The sequence below is a fragment of the Ailuropoda melanoleuca genome, chromosome 15 (assembly GCF_002007445.2).
Source record: "Ailuropoda melanoleuca isolate Jingjing chromosome 15, ASM200744v2, whole genome shotgun sequence".
In the NCBI taxonomy this organism is placed as follows: domain Eukaryota; kingdom Metazoa; phylum Chordata; class Mammalia; order Carnivora; family Ursidae; genus Ailuropoda; species Ailuropoda melanoleuca.
The window spans coordinates 81,866,345-81,891,442 of record NC_048232.1 but is presented as its reverse complement, the minus strand read 5'-3'; positions in this window follow the sequence as shown (position 1 = coordinate 81,891,442).

The window sequence follows — 25,098 nt, the reverse complement described above, 5'->3', positions numbered from 1 at the left end:
TGTTTTTGTTTTGTTTTTTTTGTTAATGCTGTTGGGCTTATGTTTGCTTGTCGAAAGTCCATACCAATAAAGCGGTCGGCTGAGAATATTCCTGATTCTTGGTGTGTGAGTGGCAAACAGAAGACGCAAGAATGGCGACTAGAATGTTGAACGCTGGAACATACACGGGTGTCCTTCTCTGTAAAAAACGAGGGCTTTGGGGAGTGGAGGACAGGCACGCTGATGAGATACTGCTGGCTGCCCATCAGGGTCGGCTTTCTGGAAGCGAATCCGGCAAAGGGATCCATGTTCTTTATTTATGTGCGCACTCCACCCACCCCACCCCCCGTTTGCGTCTACACTGCAGGAACAACCCCTCCTCAAGATCTCAGTGGTTTGAAGCAAGGAATTCTTTTTCTTGCTCCTGCTAACCGCCCACGGTGGGGGTGGGGGGGTGGGAGACACTGTCCGGGGGTCCTAGTCAAGATGGGGGGGTGCTGACCCAGAGCATCCTCCCTGACCGCTGCTCAGCAACTTGGCGGGGACGCAGCACTTCACTCCCTAGGTTTTAAAGCCTCCCCCTGGCAGTGATGGGTCACTTCTGCTCCTATTTCAATGGCCGAAGCAAATCACCCGCTCACACCTCAACTCGCAGGTGTGGCAGAAGTGGAACTCCACCAAGCCACAGAAGAAGGCAAACGGGAACGTTCACAAGCAGCGCGGAGGGCCCGCGCATGTAGCCGCACCTTGCTAAGCCAGCTTCCTGGCAAAGGTCTGAGCCGGTCCGTCAGCGAAGGAAAAGGAAAGAGGTGTGATAACTGCAAAGAGGAAACATTTGTCATTATTTCTAGGTTATTTTTCCCTCCCATGTCTACTTAAGAGAATAGAGGGGTCACAGCCTGGCAGAAGTTGGTATCCGTGTCCCACAGGTATGAGTTGGCTCAGGCACAAAGCAAGCATTTGCCCAGAGTGTTCCTTCCACGCCTTAACCTACCACCGCCTCCTGGCCATGAAAAAGCAAAAGCTTCTACAGAAAGACCAGAACGGAGGGAAAGAGCTGAAGACAAAGTATTAATGGTCTCACAATCCTGATATATATGATTTATTTATTCACTTTAGAGAGAGGGCACATGAAGGGGGGGCAGAGGAGGAATGAGAGGGACAAGGAGACTCCCTGCTGTGGGGCTCCCACAGGCTCACCACCCTGAGGTCATGACCTGAGCCGAAATCAAGAGTCTGTCACTCAGTAGATTTAGCCACCAGGTGCTGCCTGATATATTTTTTCAGATTTGCACTGTCTTCTTCATCTGCTTCCACCAACCCCCCTCCCATTTCTCTCTCTCTCTCTCTCTCTCTCTCTCTCTCTCACAAACACCCCCCCCCCCACCAAAACCAACACTGTGAAGCTTCAGAAAATTAGGAATAAAAATAAACCTTAAAAACAGCCGGGTGGGAGAGGTATATTCCTCTCCTAACTGAACACAATCAGACTGACATAGGGCCTCTGGCTGGCAAGTTGTTATGTTTGCTATTTTTGAATTTCTGTGGTTACTATTATGTTGCATCATCTCTCCAGTTCACAAAAACAAATCAGTGGCTCAAGCAGGTTCTTCCAATCGTAAACCAATGGTGACAGTGGCAACGTAAATTCTCAGAAGAACACAGCACCCGCCATGAATAAGCAGTTCTCCAGTGTGGCGAAGAAATAGGGAACCACGTATTCCGGGACAAGCAAATTCTTGCGTAACGATGGTACACATGCAGCCATACATGAAAATTGTGAGAAGTCCGATGGGGAATTCTGGAAATTTTCACGATCACACCAGCAGTGTGTTTGCCTCTAGTCCTCAGCATGTTACCAGTAACATTAAAACTGGGATACGTCGTCATCTGAAGCCATAAAACATATTTTCCATTATCTTCCCCCAAAGCAACCAATCCTGTTTTCCCAGAACAGAACAAACCCCAAACAATGCTTTCTAATGGAAGATTGATTATTCTTGTTACTAAAGACACAGAGGAGGCCAGAGCTGCAGGACCATCATTCTCAATTGCTGCCCTATTAACAAATGCACAGAAAAGTCGGCCTTACAGTTACCAAGAAGCCTGTAAAGCAGCTGCAAAAATAATGATAAAGACCAGGCGTGGAGAGAGAGCCAAAAGGACTATGGACAACACTCCTTTATCAGATAACACGGTGGGAGGTTGCAGGACATGAAGAACCCGCCGAGCAGAAAAGCAATCAGTGCACACACGCTGGTGGGTACTTGGCGGTGGAGCAAGCCAGAACTCTCACGTGAGGGGGATGAAGCAAGCCCTTGGCACAGACGGGGCTCAAACGTGAAGGAAAAATGCTGCCTGGCTTGTCGTTTTGTTTGTCGTGCCAAAGTATGATAAGAGGCTTTTCATTTATAGATTATTTACTTTGTGAGTCATGTGCTAGCAACGGTGCCTTGGGATCAGTGCCAGAGTTGGAAGGAGCCGTGGTTGCCGCAAGGAAGGGCTCGGCTCTGTGAGTAAAAGAGGTGGCTCCGCGCATCGCTTTGTTCACAGAAAAGAGTTGATGGTCAACAAAATGCTTTGGGACCTTGATTCGGGATTAAAGGAAGTAAAAAAAAAAAAAACAAACCCAAAACAAAACAACAACAACCAAAAAACCCCCAAACAACCGAGTATCTTCGAATCCTGGCAGAGTTCAATGCACATCTTTTCGGCATGCTGTGAGAAAAAGCAGGTAGCGTACAGGTCAGTATGCTTTCAGTCAGGGATGATAGCAACTCAGTTCCAAGTGGATTAAGCAATAAATGGAACTAATTAGATCATTTGTGATGTCAGGGCTCTGGCTCCGTTTCGCTGCAGGTGCCTTGGCTCCGTTCTCCTCCTTGCGTTGGCTTCCTTTCAGCCCAGCTTCCCTTGTGGTAGAAAAATGGTACAGCAGCAGGACCAGGCCCCACACGTTCACCCCACACCATCCAGACCAATCCCAAGTTCCCCCGAAAAAGACCTGAGAGTCACACTGATTGGATTGGCTTGGGTCACATGGCCACTTTCGAACCAATCACAGTATGGCTGGGGGGGTGGAACCCGCTGATTGCTCCACCCCTGCCCTGACTGCGGGCACAAGGCCAGCAGAGCTCCAGCAAGAAGGGCGGGAGGGTGGGAGGGAGGGAGACTTTCTCACTGATATGAAACTGTTCTTAAGGTTTAAAATACTGTTTTATTTTGAAATTTAAAACCGTTGATGAAACTCTACTTTCTTGCTACAAGTTGGTGATCTGTGGTGTGAAAACTGGGAGGATCTGTGCCTTACGAGGATGCTTCAATTATCTGATACCTGATCCCATCCCTTGCAAAAACAAAACAAAACAAAACAAAACAAAACAAAACAAAACAAAACAAAACAAAACTCTCCTTCATCCGTTCCCCTGGCAGTGAATGGAGTCAGTAAGTGGCAGGGAGAGAGCTGGAAGTATCAGGCGGGACTTTCTACTATGCCATGGCTCTGAACTCTGCTGACCAGGCACCAGCCCCACAGTGTCAGTGTTCCCTGCAGGCTTTGCTCGCCATGACAGCACCTCTGTCTGCCTCTTCTTGTTTGTTTCTGCTTCTCTTTTTTCAGCTCCTTCATTCCGTCTCCTGATCAGTCTGATTTCTCTGTTGCACAAGGGCTATCACGGCTGTCTGTCCCCACATGGCTCCCTCAGCCCCATGTCTCCCTGACCTTCCAGGTCTAGCAGCCAAAGCTAACCTAGAAGAATGTCTGCCTCGCACGTCTCACTCTCCAGAATAGAGAGTCTGATTGGTGCAGCTTGCATCGGGCGTCCACACCTGGTCCAATTAGCCATGGAAGTCTAGGGGACCCACCAGTGTGAGGGAGGAGGGGAGATGGTAGCAAAGGGGACCCCGGCTCAGTAAGTACTTCAAAGTGTTTCAGATCCTTTGGAAGACATCTTGACATCCTCCTCGAAGTACTCCTTTCATGAGAAGGGAGTTCTTAAGGGTGACATGGACAGGGTTGCCCAGTTAATGAAGAGTACCACTCAAGCAGACCGTGTGGAATCAGAATAAGCCCCCAGCTGACTGGAAAAAGCTCTGTTCCCCAGTGCCATGAGGGGAGGGGCTGGCTGCATCTCTGGATCTGACTGAAGTCTGGGCGACTGCCACGCTGATTCTTCCAGGAGCTGAAGAAAACCACCCGGCTGAGACGCAGACCAAGCCTTACACTTCATCACCTGGGCTGTATTTTGTTCCTGTACCAGAACCATTGTGTCTTTATGGGCTCTCCTAATGATTTCTGTTGTCTTTGGGAATTACTCCTTACTTTTGCTGACCAAAGCTGGAACATGTATGAGACGTTGAGACAGGGAAAAACCCTGGGCCCTGCCAAGTTTTGAGCCCATCTCTTTCCCCTCCTTAACCTTAGACCTAAGCTCCTGGCCCCAAAACCTGATCAGTAGTAGTTGTCACAAAATCAGCTTTCTAACCTTTGACACAATCTCTAGACATTAAGCAAGATGCTTGTACAGACCGCAAGCCCACCTTTCCCTTGTGATATTTGTGTCTCTCCTTGCATAAGAAGAAAGTAGCCAGTGGTGGTGGGGAAAATATGGCCTTTGGGGTCAGCAAGACCTGAGTTCGAGCCCTAGACTCACCACAAGAGCAATGGATCTCACTCAGGAGGCTTGCCTCTATAAGCCTGGTTCTTCACTGAAAATTTTGTGATAAATCTCCCATGAGGATTAAATTAAAGAATCTAATTTCAAATGGCTGGCACAGGTGAATCTCAAATGTTAGCCCCTTTGCCCTCCTTCAGAGCAGGGATGAAAGCAAAATTTGAGTACCTAGTCTAGGCTCTATCTCTTACACACAACATCTTATCAATTCAACCGACACTTACTGAAGGTGGCAAGGTGATAAGGGAATCCAGCATGGACCCTGAACTCCAGGAATTCACAGCCTTGTGTCTCTATCCTCATCTATAAACTTACCATCAGACAGAAATGGTGGGGTCATGTGCTTCCCAACAGGGATCTTGGAGAATATAAAACTTCATGAATGATGAGTGCAAGGAAATCCCATTTTCCTCTCTCTAGAAATGACTCAGCAGCAGGATCCTCCAAAGGACTTGGTCTGCTTTTTTCTTTTCTCTCTCTCACACCCTTGCTCACCTGATTCCCATGGGCTTGAACAGGAGTCACCACTGCCCCAGTGGAAAGTGGAATAATAGTGCAACAGAGACGAGCAGCTGTAGTTCAGGACCATGAACAGCACCAGGTATTCATCTCCTGGTGGAAACAGGTGAGTCCTCTTAGCCTGTGGCCTTATTGCCCCTACATAAGAGCCATTCTGATGGCAGCGTCTCCCTGCCTCTCGTAGGATTGGCTCCTGCTGCCTGAGAAACTGGATCTACACCAGAGCTCGTGTTGTGAACTATTACAACATTCTCCTGGCGGCTGGAAGATGAGTCTGAGAACCCAAAATACCCAGGAATGCTTTCCATTTGGACCAACGCATGGAGAAAGGGAAAACCCAACTGTCGGCTTCTGGGGTAACCAGATATAAAGGGACTTGGCATTTGTGGATTTGCCCAAGAGCAATTTCTAAGCCAAGTCACAGTGCTTTTCTGCTTTGAGCCTCCTCCTCAAGCCAGTCAATGACTTTCAAGCCCAAGAGCTCACAGAGGAATGCCCTAGTAAGAGAAGCCCAGAGCCAAGTCCGAAGTCTGGCTGATCCTTTTCTGCTGGCCCATATCTGGCACTTGAAAGGGTTGATCTTCCCCTCCTTGAGACTCTGTTTTTAGAGCGATGCCTCTCATAGCAAAACTGCTAAACTGACATTCCTTTTTCCTCCTACCCCATCACTGAAGGCCTTGAACGACACCAAGTTGTTCTCTGCTCTCTCTCTCTCTCTCTGTCCTCCTTTCCTTCTGTCTCAAGCCTCTGTTCTCACTTTCCTGTCTTTGCCTCCAAAATCTGCTTCACCATCCTGGTTTCTTAAACTCCAGTCCCTTAGCAGGGCAGAATCACCTGTGATTCTTCCTGTCCCTCCCTTCCTTGTTAAATCTGCTAATGAAACCTTTCATCCTTTCATTAGTAAAGTCTCTAAATCAACCAGTCCTCCAATATTTTCTGAGCCAAAATATATGTAGACTGAAGAATAAAGTTTTTTTAATTTTTTTAAAATGGAGATTTATTTATTTGTTTTTAGAGAGTGCAAGCGGGGGAAGGGGGAGAGGGAGAAGGTGGGAATCAACAAGCATGGGGCACGGGGCTCAATCCCACGACCCTGAGATCATGACGTGAGCTAAAACCAAGATTTGGATGCCTAACCCACCGTGCCACTTGGGTGTCCCTGAAGAATAGGGTTTTATTTTTATTTTATTTTTCTTAAAGATTTTGTTTATTTATTTGACAGAGAGAGAGGTGGTGAGAGAGGGAACACAAGCAGGAGGAGTGGGAGAGGGAGAAGCAGGCTTCCAGCTGAGCAGGGAGCCCGATGCGGGGCTCGATCCCAGAATGCTGGGATCATGACCTAAGCCGAAGGCAGATGCTTAACGACTGAGCCACCCAGGCGCCCAAAGAATAGGGTTTTAAATGATAGTTTGGACATCCAGTTGAAGTTGATGAGGTGACCACACGTATCCAGCCCATTCCTCTCTGGAGATTCCTCCGAGATGATAGTAAAGAATAAAAAATGAAGAACCCATACTTAGGAAGAGAAAGGAAGGGAAGTCATAGAAAGAAAGTAATCTGAAAGACTGAAAATAGATGGAGAGGAGAAAACCAGTGATGCTTAGATACACAGAGGGAAATCCAACCAAGAAATAAGCTGATTTGCTCCCAGGGACTGCTCGCAAAGTAGAGGGCAGGGCCCAGGCTCACTATTTGAGGTCTTGGATCTTGGATGGATTGCCCCCCACCTCTGAGAAGAAGATTGGGCAGGCTAGGGGGTATGGGAGTATAAAAGATCAGGGGCTGTGCCAACCTCCTGCTGTTCGATAACTGGATCAGTCATAGCCCAATGTAACAGCTGAACTACGACTGTGAAATGGGATCAAGTCTGGGGGTCTGAAAGACCCAGCAACTGAAAAATGATGACCAAGGAGAGCAATCGGGGCAGGAGGGAGGAGAAGAAAAAAAGAGAGAGAGATACGAAAACAAAAGGGTTTCCTTTCAAAATAACTCTGTAAACCAGAATTCTCAAAACCTACAAGGAAATGTAATGCTAAGAAAGGAAGCCAGCAAAATCAACGCATGAAGTCACTACAGATTAAGTAATCCTATAGGCAATACAACAATGACTTTAAAGAAATATATTGGAAATATTCAATGATCTGAATGCCTGCTCTGACTCAAGGCTGGGAGATACTTGTAAAGAGGCTTCCTCCTGGAATTCCCTGGGTGGTGGTCTTAGTGCCAGAACCCACCCTTAAACCACTGACACACACAGCGTAAAACTCCTCTGCTTTTCACTACTTGCTGGACTCTTGCCCTTACAAATACTCCAACAGTCAGACTTCAGTCCCAACAGGCTGGCTGAGGAAAATAACGAGGCATCCCAGCAGCCAGAGGGAGGAGCATCAGGTTAAACAGTTAGAAAACATGCTTAATGTAGAAGGCTGAATAATGGCCCACCCCTCCAAAGACGTTCACATCCCAGCCTCAGAACCTTTGCGTATGTTACCTGGTATAGCCAAAGCGACTTTGCAGGTGTGATTATGTAAAGGATTGTAAAATGGGGGAGATTATCCTGAATTACCTAGAAGGGCCCAGTGTAATTGAAAGAGTCTGTCTAAGAGGGAGGAGAGGGTCAGAGTCAGAAGAAAGAGATGTGACAATAGCGCCAGAGGTTAGAGTGATGTGCTTTGAAGATAGAGGAAAGGGCTCTGAGCTAAGGAATGTAGGTGGCTTCCAGAAGCTAGAAGAGGCAAAATATATCTCCCCTCGCAGCCTCCAGAAGGAAACTGACACCTTGATTTCAGCCTAGTGAAATGTATTTTGGTCTGCTGACCTCCAGAACTGTAAGAGAGTACATTCATGTTGTGTTATGGTCACTTTGTACTTCTTTGTTACACAAGCAATTGAGGACTAATATGCCTAGTGAAATGGAACTGTTTAGTTTAAAAATGAGGTCTAAAATCCAAGTGCTGCGTGCACATGCATACACACAACTTCTTGGAGCATAAAACGTGATTTTCAACTAAAAACCTCAGCAGGTAAATGAAAGACTACTGAGACCTAATTAGTGACTGTGAGGATGACATGCAGGAAATGCCTCAAAAACATGGAGAAGAAGGATTTTTTTAAATGTAATTTATGAGGGAAAAGAGACATAGTGAACAAAATCAGGAAATCTAATGGACAAATAATAGCTGCTCCAGATGGAGACAAGCATGAACAGACGGGGAAGAAGTCTTAATTGAATACTAGAAGAAAATCTTCCTGAGCTGAGGAAAATACATCCAGCCGCTGATTGAAAGGCTCGCTGAGTTCTATCTGGATTGATGAGAAAATCACACGTGAGGGCACATCCTGGTAAAATGCATAATCTCAGAGAATAAAGAGAAAATCTTCCAGGCTTCCAGGCAGAAGAGCTCAAAAGGCTGGAGTTGTATCTTACAGGGTGCAGTTTATGCTTTGGGTTAGAAACCTATATATGGTATTTTCTCTCTCATCACTGGAATATAGGAGTCCAGGAATTAAGGGATAGAAATGGGAGTGAGACCTCTCACCATTACACCTAGTAACCTGTTTGCAGAATTTTTACTTCCCTCCCCACAACTCTGAGCTCTGTAGACATGGAGGTCTTGCTTCCTAAGAGAGAAATACTTCTACCAGAGGGCACAAGTATAGTTCCATTAAATTGGAAGTTGGGATTGCTACCATCCATTTTGAGTCTTCCTTCCACTAAACCAAGACGAGAAGAAAAGGGTTACTCTACTGCCCTAGGTAATTGATCTTGATTACAAGGTGAAATTTGTTTGCTGCTACACAGTGGAAGTGGAGGGGACTATATCTGAAACCCAGAGGCTGTTCCAGGCTGTCCCTTAGTACTTCCATGTCCCGTTGTAAAAATGAATGGAAAGCTACAGCATTTCAAAAGGCAGAGCCACTAAGGATTCAGAGACTTCAGAAATGAAGATTTAGGATACCTCATCAGGTAAAGAACCCTAACCAGTTGAAAAGAAAGGATATGTAGAATGAAGAGTGGAGGAAGGAATTATAAATGTCAACCACAGCCCCATGACCAGTCACAGAAACAAAGACTGAATCAACTGTGAATATTTTCTTCCTTGCTTGCTCTATAATATGTGTGTATTTGTGTATATTAACCACTTTTTTTCTTCTCCCTCCTCCTTCCTGTTATTTTATGTAACTTTTGCTGGATGTTAACTTTCCAATTTCAAATTCATGTAACAGAATATTCAGGCAGGACTGTAATTGAATTTGTGAAGTTATTAGTTGACCAGAGATGAATACAGCCCTTCGGAACTTTGTGTCTTCTCATTTTGGGGAGAGACTGAGAACGTCATTTTTGCATGAAAGATAGTTACATCATGTTAAATGGAAACATAGAGTTATTTTCTTGTTGCATGAAGGTCAAATGTATGTGTAACAGTGACTGTGAATGTTAAGAAGCCAAAGAGAAGGACTATGCCACAGAAAGTAATGTCTCCCAGCTCTAAACCCATCCTTCTATACTCTGCTTTGTGATGGGGACTGAGACTCCAAACCATATTGCAACTTGGTCAACGGGTGCCTTGTTAGACTCTGCCAGTAGGGGACACTAGAGGAACAATAGGAGGCCCCGGGGAGGAAAAAAAGGGCTGGCTACTTTTCATCTGCTTCTTATTTGATTCCCATCAGCTTGCTTTTCCTGCGAGAGTCACCTAGCAGGTCTTCCTACAACAGCAGCTGAGCCCAGTTTGAAGTCTGTCCAGCACCTGCAGACCCACCCTCTTCACGCTCTTCACACACAACCCAAAGACACCAGCGCCAGCCGGCCTGGGCTCCCGCCTAGGAAGTCTGGTTTCCAGCCCTGTGGGGCTCCTCCTCCAAACAGCAGCACCTGCTCCAGCCTGACAGGACCTCTTCATTAGAGATCTGAGTTTCTCCTCTATGAGGTCCCTCCTCTAAGTCACGAAATTTTAATAATTCCAACATCTTCCCTTTGTTTCCCCAACCCTACGAGTGGCAGCTGCATCATGAAGTTACTTCCTCCATATCTTAAAAGGATCTCTTTACTCTTTCAGTTACCTAGTTAAGGCCTTTATACCTAGTTAACAATGCTTTCTTTTCAGTTCTCTCTGCTCAAATAACATGTACTTTTTATTCCTTGAGTAGACCGGACTTACATACTATTCTTTCAATGTCTTCAGTGATTATAGGACTATTCATGTTTTCTACATCTTCTTGAGTCATCACTGGTAAGACATATTTTTCTAGGACTTTGCCAGTATAAAATTTCAGATATATTGGTATAAATTTGTTCATAACATCCCATTATTATCTTATGGATATCTGGAGCCTCTGGAGTTATATCCTCCTTCTTCCATTCTTGATATTATATTATTTGCACCTTCCCTCTTTCTCTTGATCAGTCTCAGTAGAAGTTTATCAAGTTCATTAGAATTTTATTTTAGTTTTATTTAAAATTTTTATTTTAATTCCCGTCAGTTAACAAAGTGTTATTTTAGTTTCAGGTGTACACTATAGTGATTCAACATTGCCTTACCTCACCAGGTGCTCAACCCAAGTGCACTCCTTAATTCCCATTACCTGTTTCCCCTATTCCCCACCCCTCCCCTCTTAACCACCAGTTTTTTTTCTTTATAATTAAAAGTTAACTCGTATTTTTAAAGACTTAATTGTTGTCTTTGTAGATCTCTTCTACCCTATGTTTGTTCTCCCTTTCATTAATCTCTATCCTTAATTATTTCCTTCCTTCTCTTTCTTTGGGTTTGTTTTGCTGCATTTTTTTTTACTAACTTCTTGAAATGAGCAAATCATTAATTTCAGTTTCCTATTTTCCAATGTATGAAATTAAGGCTATTCATTTTCTTCTATAAACTATTTTAACTGCATGTCACAAATTTTACTATGTGATATTTTTATATTATCTTTCAGTTCAATGTTATAATTTCATCTCTGACTTTCAGATTCTGTGGAAGTAAGCATCTTAATTTCCAAATATGTTAATAATTTATTATCTTTTTGTTGTCTGTTTGTAACTTTAGCAATATAACCACAAAGGTGATCTGTATAATTTTAATCGCTGGTATTTGTTGAGACTTGCTTGGTGACATATGGTTTATTTTCACAAGTGTTACACAGAAGCTTGAAATGAATGTGTATTCTCAAATTCCTATTCAAAAAATTATATAAATTAACATTCAATCGTACTTGCTAACTACATTTCATAGCTTTTACATCCTTACAGGGTTTTTTTCTGCTAGATCTGACAATGATAGCGAGAAGAGTGCTAGCGTCTTCCACAATGGTGATGGATTTGTCAAGTTCGTGTTCTGTCGATTTCTGCTTTACTCATTTTTAAGGCTATCTTATAAGATGCATGTAAATTTTGAATTGACTTGACTTCCTAGTAAATTGAGTATTTTTTCACTATGTAGATACTGTCTCTATTCTCAATAATGGCTCTTCTTTAATAAATATTTTATCTGATGCTAATATAATTAAAATAGTTTATTTTGTGGGGTGCCTGGGTGGCTCAGTTAAGCATCTGCCTTTGGCTCAGTGATCCCGGAGTTCTGGGATCAAGTCCTACATCAGGCTTCTCTGCTAGGAGCCTGCTTCTTCCTCTCCCACTCCCCCTGCTTGTGTTCCTTCTCTCGCTGGCTGTCTCTCTCTCTGTCAAATAAATAAATTCTTTAAAAAAAAATAAAATAGTTTATTTTGGCACACTTTTCTCGTCTTTTTGTTTTTAAGCTTTCTACCCCTTTTCAATTGAAGACATCTCTTAGACAGCTGGAAGGGGGTAGGTCGTTAATTCATTTTGAAAATTTCTGTCTTGCCCCACATCAGGCTCCCTGCTCAGCGGGGGGAGTCTGCTTCTCCCTCTCCTCCATGCTCGTGCTCTCTCTCTCCAATAAATAAATAAAATCTTTAAAAAAAATTCTTTCTTTACCTGGTGAGTTTGGTCCATCTACATCTGTGATTACTGGTAAATTTGGACTTATTTTTACAATCTTATTCTTTTTCCTCTTTGCATTTTCTTTTTGATGCGTCTTTGTTTTTCTCTCCTGATCTTTTCTTTACTGACTGAGTTTTTCTTTATTTTCCTATTCCTATTTGTATTTTCTACTTCATGTATTCTCTGGAATTTATACACTCAATTGCTTTTTAGGGATGATCTTTGAAATTATACCATGCATGTGTAATTTACAAAGTCTAAAATAAAGCAATATCTTATTCTACCCACTCCTGAACAATTCAAGAAACTTAGAACACTTTAATATCGACTTATCTCTCTTTAATTATAAGCTATTGTTATGAAGTATAATGAGTCCTAAATTTATTATCCATTAAAGAACCAACTTTCAGCTTTGTAGATTTTTTTTATCATCTGTTTGTTTTCTTTTTCTTTTTTCTATTATTATTTTCTTCCTTCTGCATACTTGGGTTTAATTTTTTCTTATTTGTTTAAATTGTTACAGTGGAAGCTTAGATTATTGATTTTAAACTGTCTTTTTATTCCTTTTCCAATATCAGCATCTAAGTTTTCCTTTATAAGCTATATAGCTATAAGGCATAAGTTTTCCTCTAAGTATTGCTTTGGTTGCACCCCACAAATATTGATAAATATTGATAAAAACTAAAAGGAAAATAGAAAAACTATACAATTAGAGTTGGAGACTTAAATATTTCATTCTCAGTAATTGATAGAACAAGTAGACAGAAAAAATCAGTTAAGGTATGATGGATTTGAACACTACCCACCAATGCAATCTAATTGACACTTACAAAACACTACAACCACAAACTAAAATATACATTTTTTTCAAGTGCACATGAAACATTAATCAAGTTAGCTGTATGCTGGGGCACAAATCATTTCTCAATAAATGTAAAAGGATTGGAATCGTATAGAGTACTCTGACTAAAATGGAATTAAATTCGAAATCAATAACAAAAAGGAACCTAGAAAATCACCAAATTTGGAAATTAAGCAACACGCTTCTCAATAATTCTTAGGTCAAAGAGGAGGTCACAACAAAATTAGAAAATATTTTGAACTGGAAGTCTCCCAAAGCCCAGGTAATTTCTCTTGATGTGTAGAAAGCGCACCCATATCTTGACCAGGTGCCCGCCTCTGGGAAAGATGCTGCCATAGGTACCCACTCACCTGTGGAGGCAACATTTTTTTTTCTTTTTAAAATTTTTTTTAAATATTAATTTTTCTTAATGAGAGAGAGAGGGAGAGAGCACAAGCAGGAGAAGGAACAAAAGGAGAGAGAGAATCCCCAGCAGACTCTGCACTAAGCCAGGAGCCCTACACGAGGCTCAATCTCATGACCCTGAGATCGTGACCTGAACCAAAACAAAGAGTTGGACGCTTGACAGACTGTGCCACCTGGGCGCTTCACCATGATTTTCTTCTGTAATTTGGTTCATTGGAACTTCCTGACACACACTGCCCTTTGCTAGACCAGTTTTTAAAATATGTTTTTAATTCTATTTAGGTTTTTATTGTTGTTACTAACGGAATGAAAGTCTTTGTTATTTTTGTTCTTCATAAACAGATGTGAAATGCTTGCTTTATACTTTTTATAAAGATTTATTTATTTATTTATCTACTTATGTGAGAGAGAGAGAGAGGATGAGCGGGGAGAAAGGGGAGAAGCAGGTTCCCTGCAAGCAGGGATCTTGACTCAGGGCCCCATCCCAGGACCCTGAGATCATGACCTGAGCCGAAGGCAGACATGGAACCAGCTGAGCCCCCCAGGCGCCCCGACTCCCTTGTATTGCTTGAATCTGTGGATTCATCTCTTTTTCATCAGTTCTGAAAATTTTACTGCTATTATCTTCTCAAACTGTGCCTCTCCTTTGAACTCTCTATTCTTTCCTTTGAAACTCTGAACAGACCTTTCTATTTTATTTCCATATCTCTCAACTCCTCTTCCATGTTTTTTTTTTTTAATTCTCTGTGCTTTATTGTGGGAAATTTCTTCAGAGATACATTTCAGTACACTAATTCTCTCTTCAATTATAGCTAATATGCTGCTTAATTCATTCAGTGACTATTTGATCCCAATATATTTTTCATTTTAAGTTTTATTTATTTATTTTTTCCAATCAACTTGTTCATTACTTATAGTCTCTTAATGTTCGTTCATTTGTGTGTGCGTGTGTATCCTTTATTTCTTTAAACGTGTTACAAAAGTTTTATATAGAATCCTAATCTGAGATTATATATCAGTTCCAATATCTGCAGTCCTTAGTAGTCTACATGTTTTTATGTTTGCTATTTTCCTGACTCTAACTCATACTGCCTCAATTTCTCGTATGCTTAGAAATCTCTGATTGTGAGTTCTTTGACAAATTTAATCTGTGGAAATCCCATAGGTCCAAACTGAAGCATTCACTTTGGGCAGTTGGATTGTACCTCATGTCCTGTTTGTGGCTGCCAGAGGCTCCATGCAGCAACAATGACAAGAGATAGATAGCTTCAAAGCCAATGTAGAAAGAAACAGATGACCTACAGAGAAATAATGATGCCTGATTTCTTAACAGCAAACCAGAAGCCTTGAGCTACCTACAAAATCATGGGGGAAAAAATTATTTCCAGTGAAACAATCCTTCAAGAATGGGAGCAAAGCAAGGACACTTTCAGACAAAAACCGAGTTTGCCACCAACACACTCTCATTATAGAACTTCTTAAAAATGCTTATCGCAATGTCTGTAATGAGTCTAAAATATTCCATCGTAGACAAATTGTCTAAGTCTATAGGAGTGGTCATTTGGCATTGTTTTAGGAGACACATTTCAGAGGCAGGGACCACTTCTGCTATCCATATCTAGACCAATATGCCAGGCTGGCTAATTAATAAATTGAATAGCAGGAATTAGTTTTCACTAACAAAATTAACAAATTGCTAACTAGCATGATGACCGTTAGTAAAAGACTCTCATGGTTAAATTAAAGGTATTCAAGTTACGTTAACTTATTTGAGTGACACTCTTTATCCTTGTATAAATAAGATATAGAAATTTAGCAAGTCCTATAGGCTGCATACTTAGGGATGTTGCCTGAGAATTGAGCCCTAAAATGCCCTGTATCCAGGCAATGAGGAGGAGGATTTTGACTTGCCTGGTACCAACCATAAATGTAGTGTACTCCTGCCTCTGGGGTGGTGTCACGTCTATCTTTAGTGCACACTCTGTGCAAGATGATGGCTAGAGCACCTGAAAGGACAGAGTTGGGGCTTCATTAGCATATAGAACTGCTTTGTACCTCTTTGCTAATAACTGTTTGTTTCTGTTTTTATATGTGGAAGAATTTGGATGGTAGAAGCAAGTAGCACATCCTCATTTACCTCAGACTTTTAACAGTTACCAATATCTACTAAAACAAAGCTAGGAGCTGGCTTGACCACACTGGCTTGGTCCATTCACATTATCTGACACAGCAAGCAATGTCTAAGACCTTTTGTAGGAGCCAAACGTGTGCTGGCAAGGCAGCGTGTTGTTATGTTTCTATTGCATAAACTAAAAAGAAGGAAATGGTGGGGTGGTGGGGGATTACTTAGAAACAAATCCATGGCATTGAAACCAAACCATTATGAGAAGTTGGGGAAACTGGGAAGCAGCAAGCCGATCTCTGGATATTTTGGTTGAGTTTGGAGGTTGTGTGAAAGAGAGTAGAGAGTTTGGTGTAAAGGACAGTGAAAATGAGATAAAGAGACAATGAGATGAAGGACATTGAGGAGAGAGTATGAGGAGAAGGATGGAGTAGGAATTAAAGAGTAAAATCTTAGAAGAAAACACAGGTATATGTTTTCATGACTTAGGATTAAGCAATAGTTTTTAAAATATGACCCAAAAGCACAACCAACCAAAAAAAAAAAAAAACAAATTGAGCTTCATCCAAATTTAAATATTTTGTATTTCAAGGGACAGTATCACGAAAGTGAAAATACAACCCGCAGAATGGGAGAAAACACTTGCAAATCGTATATTTAAAGGTATTGTCTCTCAGCTCTAAGCCCACCATTCTATACTCTGCTTTGTCCAGTATCCAAATATGTAAAGAGCTCTTACAACTCAACAACAAAAAGACAACACAATTTTTAAAGTGAGCAAAGGACTTGAAAGACGTTTTTCCAAAGAAGATGAGATTTTACGATGAAGATAAGCTTAGAAGCTAAGTGTCGTCTTACACAAATGAAAAAAAAAAAAAAGAAGGTATACAAATGGTCAATAAGCCCATGAAAAGATGCCCAACATAATTAGTTATTAGGAAAGTGCAAACCAAATAACAATAAGATACTATTTTACACCCACTGAGAAGTCTATAGTCAAAGACAGACAAGAGCAAGTGCTGGAGAGGAAATGGAGAAATTGAAATGATCGTACATTGCTGGCAGGAATGTAAAGTGGTTCAGCTGCTGCAGAAAATAGTTTTTCAGTTCCTCAAAAAGTTAAACATAGAATTACCCTATGACCCAGTAATTCCATGCCAGGGAATCTACCCAAAAGAATGGGAAATAGGTATGCAAATAAATATATGTGCTCTCATTCCATAGCAGCACTGTTCAAAACAGCCAAAAGGTGGAAACAGCCCAAATGCTGCTCAGTGGATGAATGGATAAGCAAATTGTGGTATACGATGGAATATCATGTAGCCAAAAAGAAGAACGAAACACTGACACATGCTACAACATGGATAAACCTGGAAACGTTATCCTAAAAGAAAGAAGGCAGGGGCGCCTGGGTGGCACAGCGGTTAGGCGTCTGCCTTCGGCTCAGGGCGTGATCCTGGCATTGTGGGATCGAGCCCCACATCAGGCTCCTCCGCTATGAGCCTGCTTCTTCCTCTCCCACTCCCCCTGCTTGCGTTCCCTCTCTCTCTGGCTGTCTCTGTCTCTGTCAAGTAAATAAATAAAATCTTTTAAAAAAAACAAAAAATAAAAAAAAATAAAAGAAAGAAGGCAGACACGAAAAGTCACAAATTGTGTGATAACATTTATATGAAATATCAAGAACAGGTAAGCCCATAGAGACAGAAAGCAGATGGGCAGATGTAGGGGCTGGGGATGAGGGGAACAAGGAGTAAGTGCTTAATCGGTACGGTGTCTCCCTTTGGGGTGAGAAAATGTTTTGGAAACAGATAGAAGTGGGGGTTGCCCAACATTTTGAATGTACAAAATGCCACTGAATCGTTCACTTTAAATGGTTAATTTAATGTTATGTGCATTTCATGGCAATAAAAAAAAGGGGAGTATTTGTCAGGTTTGATGGAAACAAAATCTAAGTTTGAAAATAGAAGAATGAAAACTACATAATGGGAAAATACCGAAAAAACAGGTGTCCAAATATGTAGATTTTTTAACTCCTTTACTGAGTTAAGGGAGTTTCTTTGTATTCCTGGTTTACTTCGAATTTTTTAAAATCATAAATGGAGGTTGAATTTTGTCAAACACTTTTTCTACATCTGTCCAGATGATCACGTGGTTTTTCTCCTTTTATCAGTTAATGTGATGAATTACATTACCTGATTTTCTGATACATGCCTGGGACCAGTCCACCTTGGTCATAATGTATTATTTTTCATATGTTTATGGAAAACTCGACCTACATTTCCTTTATTTACAACAGCCTTTGGTTTGGATACCAAGATTGTGCCAACTTCATAAAAACTGAATTAGGGAGTACTGGTATTTTTTCTCCTCTCTGGAAGAGTTTGTGTTAGACTGAAATTATTCAATCCTTAAATATTTGGTGAAACTCCCTGGTTTAAGAAAAAAAAAGTCTCATTCTGATATTTCTTTGGTATGGAGATTTTTGATCACCAATTTGATTTTTGAAATGGTTCCAACATTGTTCATATTTTAAATTTTTTCTCGAGCCAAATTTCACTACTTGTAAATGTGGAAAAATTGTGCATTGGCCAAAGTTGTTCATAATATCCTCTTACTATATTTTTAATACACTCTTTGTCTGAAGTCATGTTTCCTTTCAATTCCTTTCAATAGTTTATGGGTTCGATCTTTTGTTTCCTAATGAGATCTGTTGGACGTGGGGCAGTTTTATTAGTCTTTTCTAAGAACCAGGATTTGGCTTCATTATTCACATCTAGTTTATGGTCGTTTCTGTGTCATTTATTTTTGCTCTTATCTTTTACATTTCCTTTTTCCTACTTTCTTTGGGTTTATTCAGCTGTTCTCTTGCTGACTTCGTAGGTCAAATGTTTGGCTTCTCGGTTCTCAGCATTGTTATCTCGTCTAAGCCTCTTGTACATTCTGATATGTGAAATTTTTATTATTGTTCACTTCTGGTATATTGTAAAGTCCATTCTTTTTTATCCAGGAATTATTTAAAGAGAGTTTTTTTTTAATTTCTATATATTCTTGTGATTAACTTCTTGAGTTACGTAGTAGTCAGAAAATGTTATTTGTTCAATCCAACTTTTTTGACAGTAACCAAAGATTGCATTTTGGTGAGATACATGACCAATTTTCATAAATGTTCCAGGGGTGCTTGAAGAGAATGTAGTGTCTCCAGTGACTTGGTGAAGGGTTCTGGGCATCCCCATTATGGGATGCTTGTAATCCTGTAACTCCTGTCTTCTCTATCCTCACAGACTTTCTCTTTGCTTGTTTGTTTGGGTTCTTTGCTCCAGCTAGTTGCTGGGTGAGGGGGTTAGATGTGGGAAAATCAGGAGACAGAAGGATGATTTAAACTCACAAGGAACCCATCAGATACATCCAGAAGGCAGAATGCTCTACACGAAAATGGCTTAGTCCCTTCAATTCATGTTAGGAAAATAGGGACCGTTCTAAATTTAAAAAGATTTAGGAATGTCAGCAGGTTGGGCCCTGGACCCTAATTTAGAAAAACGAGCTCTAGAGGACATTTGGGAGACAGTTGGTTTGGGGCCCTCTAACTTCTGGGCCCCTCCTGTCTAGGTCCAAGGGCGTCCAAGTGTCCTGCCTTTCTAGATGGCCGGTGCTTTGGTTGGGCCAGAGGAAGGCTGACATCATCGTCAAGCTATTACAATGATAATAGACACTACTGTTGCTATGATAACAAAAGTCGGTTCCCAGCACCCAGAAGAATGTCTGGTAAATGGCAGACACTTGAGAATATCATTTTGAGTGATTTACCAGTGGACTTTAGAAACAGACTGTGTGGTAGGTCTTGCTCTCTCTTGAGACTCTGACGATGGGGTAGCCTCTCCCCCGTGCCCCCTCCTTTGTTTCACAAAACCCAGAGCAGGTTTATCATTACCCTTACAGCTCTCTCAGTAATCTGTTTATGAGCCTGCCTCCTCTGCTGGCAGCTAGAGCCTCAAGAGCAGAGACTGTCTCATTTCCCCGGGTTTCCCCAGCATCTAGCCTGGCTGTTGGAGCAAACAGAATTAGAAGGCCATGGAATCCGGCCTCTGTCTTGGCATAGCCTCCACAGGCTCTATATTTGCAAAATTCTTTGCCCAACTCCCTTACCGCCTTCGTATCTCTTCAGATAGAATATTCTGGTCCATCAGGGAGGGGAAAACATTATGTACAAGCCCAGCCCTGACAGATGGGAGGGAGGGCAGATGGCAAAAGATTTTTGTGGCCAGACTATGACTCTGTCTGTCCAAACGGGGAAATTTCAGGGTTTGGAAATTCCCCAGCTGAGGACAGGCAGAGGATCCTCCCTGGCCAGCTCTCCCAGGCGGCAGCGGGTGAGGACAGCTTCATTTCGGGGTATGAGGCTGTGCTACACCCTTGAGAGGCCCCAGCAGAATGAAAGCACTGTTCAGAGAAGTTGGGGAGCCCCTGGTTTTGCAAGAAATGAGAATCTGCAGCTGGACTTGAGGGCACAAGGTCAGCTGTATACCCTCCACTAACATTTAAGACCTTTCTCGAAACTCAGGCCACTAGACATAGACTAAGAAGATAATTGGGCAGGGGCGCCTGGGTGACACAGCGGTTAAGCGTCTCCCTTCGGCTCCGGGCGTGATCCCGGCGTTATGGGATCGAGCCCCACGTCAGGCTCTTCCGCCATGAGCCTGCTTCTTCCTCTCCCACTCCCCCTGCTGTGTTCCCTCTCTCGCTGGCTGTCTCTATCTCTCTGTCGAATAAATAAATAAAATCTTTGAAAAAAAAAAGAAGATAATTGGGCAAATGCAAGAAGACGTACGCTTAAGGGTCTTTGTCACAGCTTGTTTGTAATTTTAAAAAATGGAAACAACGTCTAGATCCATCAGTTTGGGATGGATAGAAGAATAATGCTCATCTGCACAATGGGCTACTGGGTAGGCGCTGAGGGATAATGGCAGATCAATATCCATTGATACAGAAAGAGATGCATCATACATACATACATAGAGACTAAGACATACGCGTATTTATATGCATGAAGAGGAAGTCCAGAAGGCCAAACTGCACCAAACTTCACCAGACTGCCAAAGATTATCACTGTGCAGTGGAATTGATGATGATTTCTATCTTCTCACTTACACTTTATGTTCTGTTTAGGTTTTTAAAGTGAGTGTACATGGTTTTTCTTACCAGGAAAAATAAAGTCATTCACATTTGGGATTACATAAAATGTGCCATTGGCATTTTTGAAATGTTTAAAAAGAATAATTTCTCAATATACACATATATCAAATCATCATGGGACACACCCACAACCAACACGATGCTGTGTGTCAACTATGTGTCAATAAAAGAAAAAGTTGGTCCGCATGCAATAGTCTATTCTAGGGGCGCCTGGGTGGCACAGCGGTTAAGCGTCTCCCTTCGGCTCAGGACGCGATCCCGGCGTTATGGGATAGAGCCCCACATCAGGCTCCTCTGCTGGGAGCCTGCTTCTTCCTCTCCCACTCCCCCTGCTTGTGTTCCCTCTCTCGCTGGCTGTCTCTCTCTCTGTGAAATAAATAAAATCTTTAAAAAAAATAGTCTATTCTAAAAGTGGTAAAACTTTAGAGCACCATTTGCTCTGTTTCCTCACCCCTCCATGTAGGTTCTAGTAAAACCTGGAATTTAAGCCTGAGATTTGTTTTTGTTTTAATGATGCTGCTTCCATGTTGGAAATTCTGAACAACTGTGGCACACGGGGCCAGCTGCTGGAGTCAGACCGCCTGGATTCGATCTGGATCGGGTCGTGCTCTAGCTCTGTGATCCTGGCTGGGTCGTGTAATCCAACTTGGACTCATATTTAAATCTGGGGTGAGCCTAATACCTACATCATCGGATTAAGGATCATTGTCAAGGTTCAGTGGGTTGATATGGTTACAGAAAGCACTTACAGAATGCCTGGCTTAAAGCAAACACTCGATAAAGGTTTTCATTTTAATTTTTATTAAAATTCACAGTCACATCTCTGCACCTGGGTGGCTCGGTCGGTTAAGGGTCTGCCTTCAGCTCAGGTCATGATCCCGGGTCCTGGGATCGAGCCCCACGTCGGGCTCCCTGCTCCGTGGGGAGCCTGCTTCTCCCTCTCCCTCTGCCTGAGGCTCATCCTGCTTGTGCTCTCTCTCACAAATAAATTTTTAAAATCTTAAAAAAAATTCACAGTCACATCATCAATTATGTGGACGTACTGTACATTTTACTGGTTTACTCTTAAATTGCACATCTCCCATTTTGGATCCCATTCTCTTTTTTCTGGAGTAGATCCTTGAAAAACTTTTCCCCAAAACATTGACTAGGAGTTAGCTTTGTATGTCTTTGTGTGAACAAAATTGTCATTATTTTGCTACCATCCTAAACAAAATTCTTCATGAGTCCAAATGGGTTAGAAATTATATTCACCGGGGCACCTGCCTGGCTCAGTTGGTGGAGTGGGCGACTCTTGATCTCGGGGTTGCAAGTTCAAGCCCCATGTTGGGTGTAGAGGTTACTTAAAAATTTTAACAAATAATAAAATTAAAATTAAAAAAAGAAAGAAAGAAATTATATTCACCTGGAAGTGTGTAAATGTTGTTCCTCGGGGCGCCTGGGTGGCTCAGTCTTTAGGCGTCTGCCTTCGGCTCAGGGCGTGATCCTGGCGTTCTGGGATAGAGCCCCGCATCAGGATCCCTACTCTGCTGGAAGCCTGTTTCTTCCTATAACACTCCCCCTGCTTGTGTTCCCTCTCTTGCTGGCTGTCTCTCTGTCAAATAAATACATAAAATCTTTAAAAAAAATGTTGTTCCTCTGTTTGACATTTCATGTTCAGGCATCCAGAAAGGCCTGGGATTGACAACTATTTATTGACATTTCGAAGGGCTTCAAGGTAAGTCCTTAAGATCACCAAATTCTAGGAGAGTGAGAAGGAGGGGGGTGGGAAGTGATCTGGGATAGGAGGACAATGCATTTCTATGTATTATTTGGGTTCACCATTCAGCAAATTCTTCCTCTCCTTCCCCTGCCACGGGGGCAGAGGTGAACGTCCCCACCTTGTTGCTATGGGGCTTGGGCTTGGACAGGCATTAGCCAACGGGATGTTTGTAGCCATATTGGAACAAAAGCACGAAATGCCTGCCGTGGGACTTGCCCACTTGTGTTTCTGCCATCACCAGAGGGATAATATTCTGCGGCTACCATGCCAGTCCAAGGAAGATGGGAGACACGTGGAGCAAGCTAGGACCCAGCCTACCCCTTGAAGCCAACCCCAGCCCGAACCAGCCGACTCCTAGCTGACCCCAACAGCATAAGCAAAGCTGTTTCAGCCCAACCGATCAACAGGAAAATGGGTAAATAACTTAGGGTATTTCTATGCTACTGAAATAGAATACTACTAAAAAGAGGAAGATATTGGTAAACACAACATAGATGAATGTCCACATAACTATGCTGAATCAAAGAAGCCAAACAAAAATTATTATGCGAAATGCTTAAAAAGGCATACCAGTCTAGAGTTACGCAAGGCAGATCAGGAATTGCTGGGGATTTGGGGGAGGTGAGGGGTGGGCTGGAGGGAGGGGTTACCAAGGATCCTGAGGACACTTTTGGAGGCAAGAGATATGTTCACTATCTTGATTGTAGTGATGGCTTCACAGATTTATGGATATGTCAAAACTCATTGATTGTACACTTTAAATATATACAGTTTATTATATATCAATTTTACCTCAATAGAGCTGTTTTCAAAAAAGAATAAATGGGTGCTGTTTTATTTATTTATTTAAGAGTTTATTTTTGTTATTTTTATTTTTTTAATAAGTTATCTCAACACCCAACGTGGGGCTCGAACTTGTAACCCCTGAGATCAACAGTTGCACACTCTACCAACTGAGCCAGACAGATGTTCCTAGTGAATGTTATTTTAAACCACTGAGTTTTAGGGTGTTTGGTTCCATTGCAAAAGCTTCCCCATCGTTAATGTTTTGCTACAATGTTTCTCCAGTATCTCTTCCGATGGGGAAGCAAGGGCCATTTCCCCAAATGCGAAGATGCACTTCTCAGGGCTAACACGGAATGGGTGTGCCACTCAGGCATAGTCCGAATAGCAGACATCAAAGCCAGATGAACGTGTGTGCATCTGTGTGTGGAGTCGGGACTGGGTAGTCCACATCCTGAGAGAGACAGAATTATTTTAATCATTATGAAAGTGAAGTGGTCCTACCAGGGCTTTTTAAAAAAACAAGGTCCCAGGTAAGAGCATGGGCTCTGAATCCTGTATCATCCTTTAACTGCCCACATGACTCTGGACAAATGACCTAATCTCTCTGTGCTTCAGTTCCTTTATCTGTAAAATGGGAAAAATTACAGCACCCACTCTGTGAGTTGTTATGAATGAATGAATGAATGAATGAATCAATGAAAAACATGTAGAACTATCCTGGGCATATAGCAGGCCTCCGATAAGCATTAGCCAGCAATGTCTTGAAGCTTAAAGGTCTTGAGACATTTAAACATCTGAAGAGGCAAATAAATACAAAATCCAATCAATGATTTAGAAACTAAGTTTGCAGATTTCCATCAACGGAGGAAAGAATTAGGTAATGACTCAGTCCCAAGGATACAGATCAAGGCAGTCATAAGGGCTCTGAGATGACCCCACACGGAAGGTCTTGAGATTAAGTCCTCCCATCAGGGTCATGGACGAGGACCCAGCGTAGAGATCTTAGGTCATTATGCAACATCAAACAGCTGAGTAGATATCCTCAAAAATTGCTCAAATGATCTGATGATTTCCCTAGTGAGTAAGTACTTTTTGCTGTTTTATATCCTTATAATGCTTGTGAGAACTTGGTTTATTAGAATAACAGATTACCTTGTGATTTCAATTTCAAATACATAATTGAGGGGCTCCTGGCTGGCTCAGTCAGAGGAGCGTGCAACTTTTGGTCTCGAGGTCGTGAGTTTGAGCCCTACATTGCGAGTAGAGATTACTAAAAAAAATAAATAGGGGCGCCTGGCTTGGGTCATGATCTCAGGGTCCTGGGATCCAGCCCCACATTGGGCTTACTGCTCAGCAGGGAGTCTGCTTGTCTCTTTCGTCCTCCTCCACCCCACCCCCACCCTGCTCGAGCATGCGTGCGTGCTCTTTCTCTAATAAATAAAATCTTTAAAAAAATTAACTTTAAAAATAAATAAAATGTGTAATTGAGGGATTGCTCTGAACTTAAGATTTTACCCTTTCATACATTGTGCTGGGACAGCTCATCAAATTTCAAAGACACTGTATCTAGAACCCGGATGTGTTAGGGTTATAAGAGTCACTTAAGCTACTTGAGAAAGTTTGTCAACCAGTTATACTTAGGAAGTTGGGAAAATATAGTAGATGTGATGGGTGAAGCAAAGGAAACATTTACGGGAGTTTATGTTTATAAATGAGACCAAAATTGATCAAAGCCTCCCGATCAGTGATTGCTAACATTTCTGAGACCTGTAATTAGAATAAGAAGTTATTGAAACTGAAATTAAGAGCTTAAGGATGAAGTAGGTTTTTTCCTTTTATGTA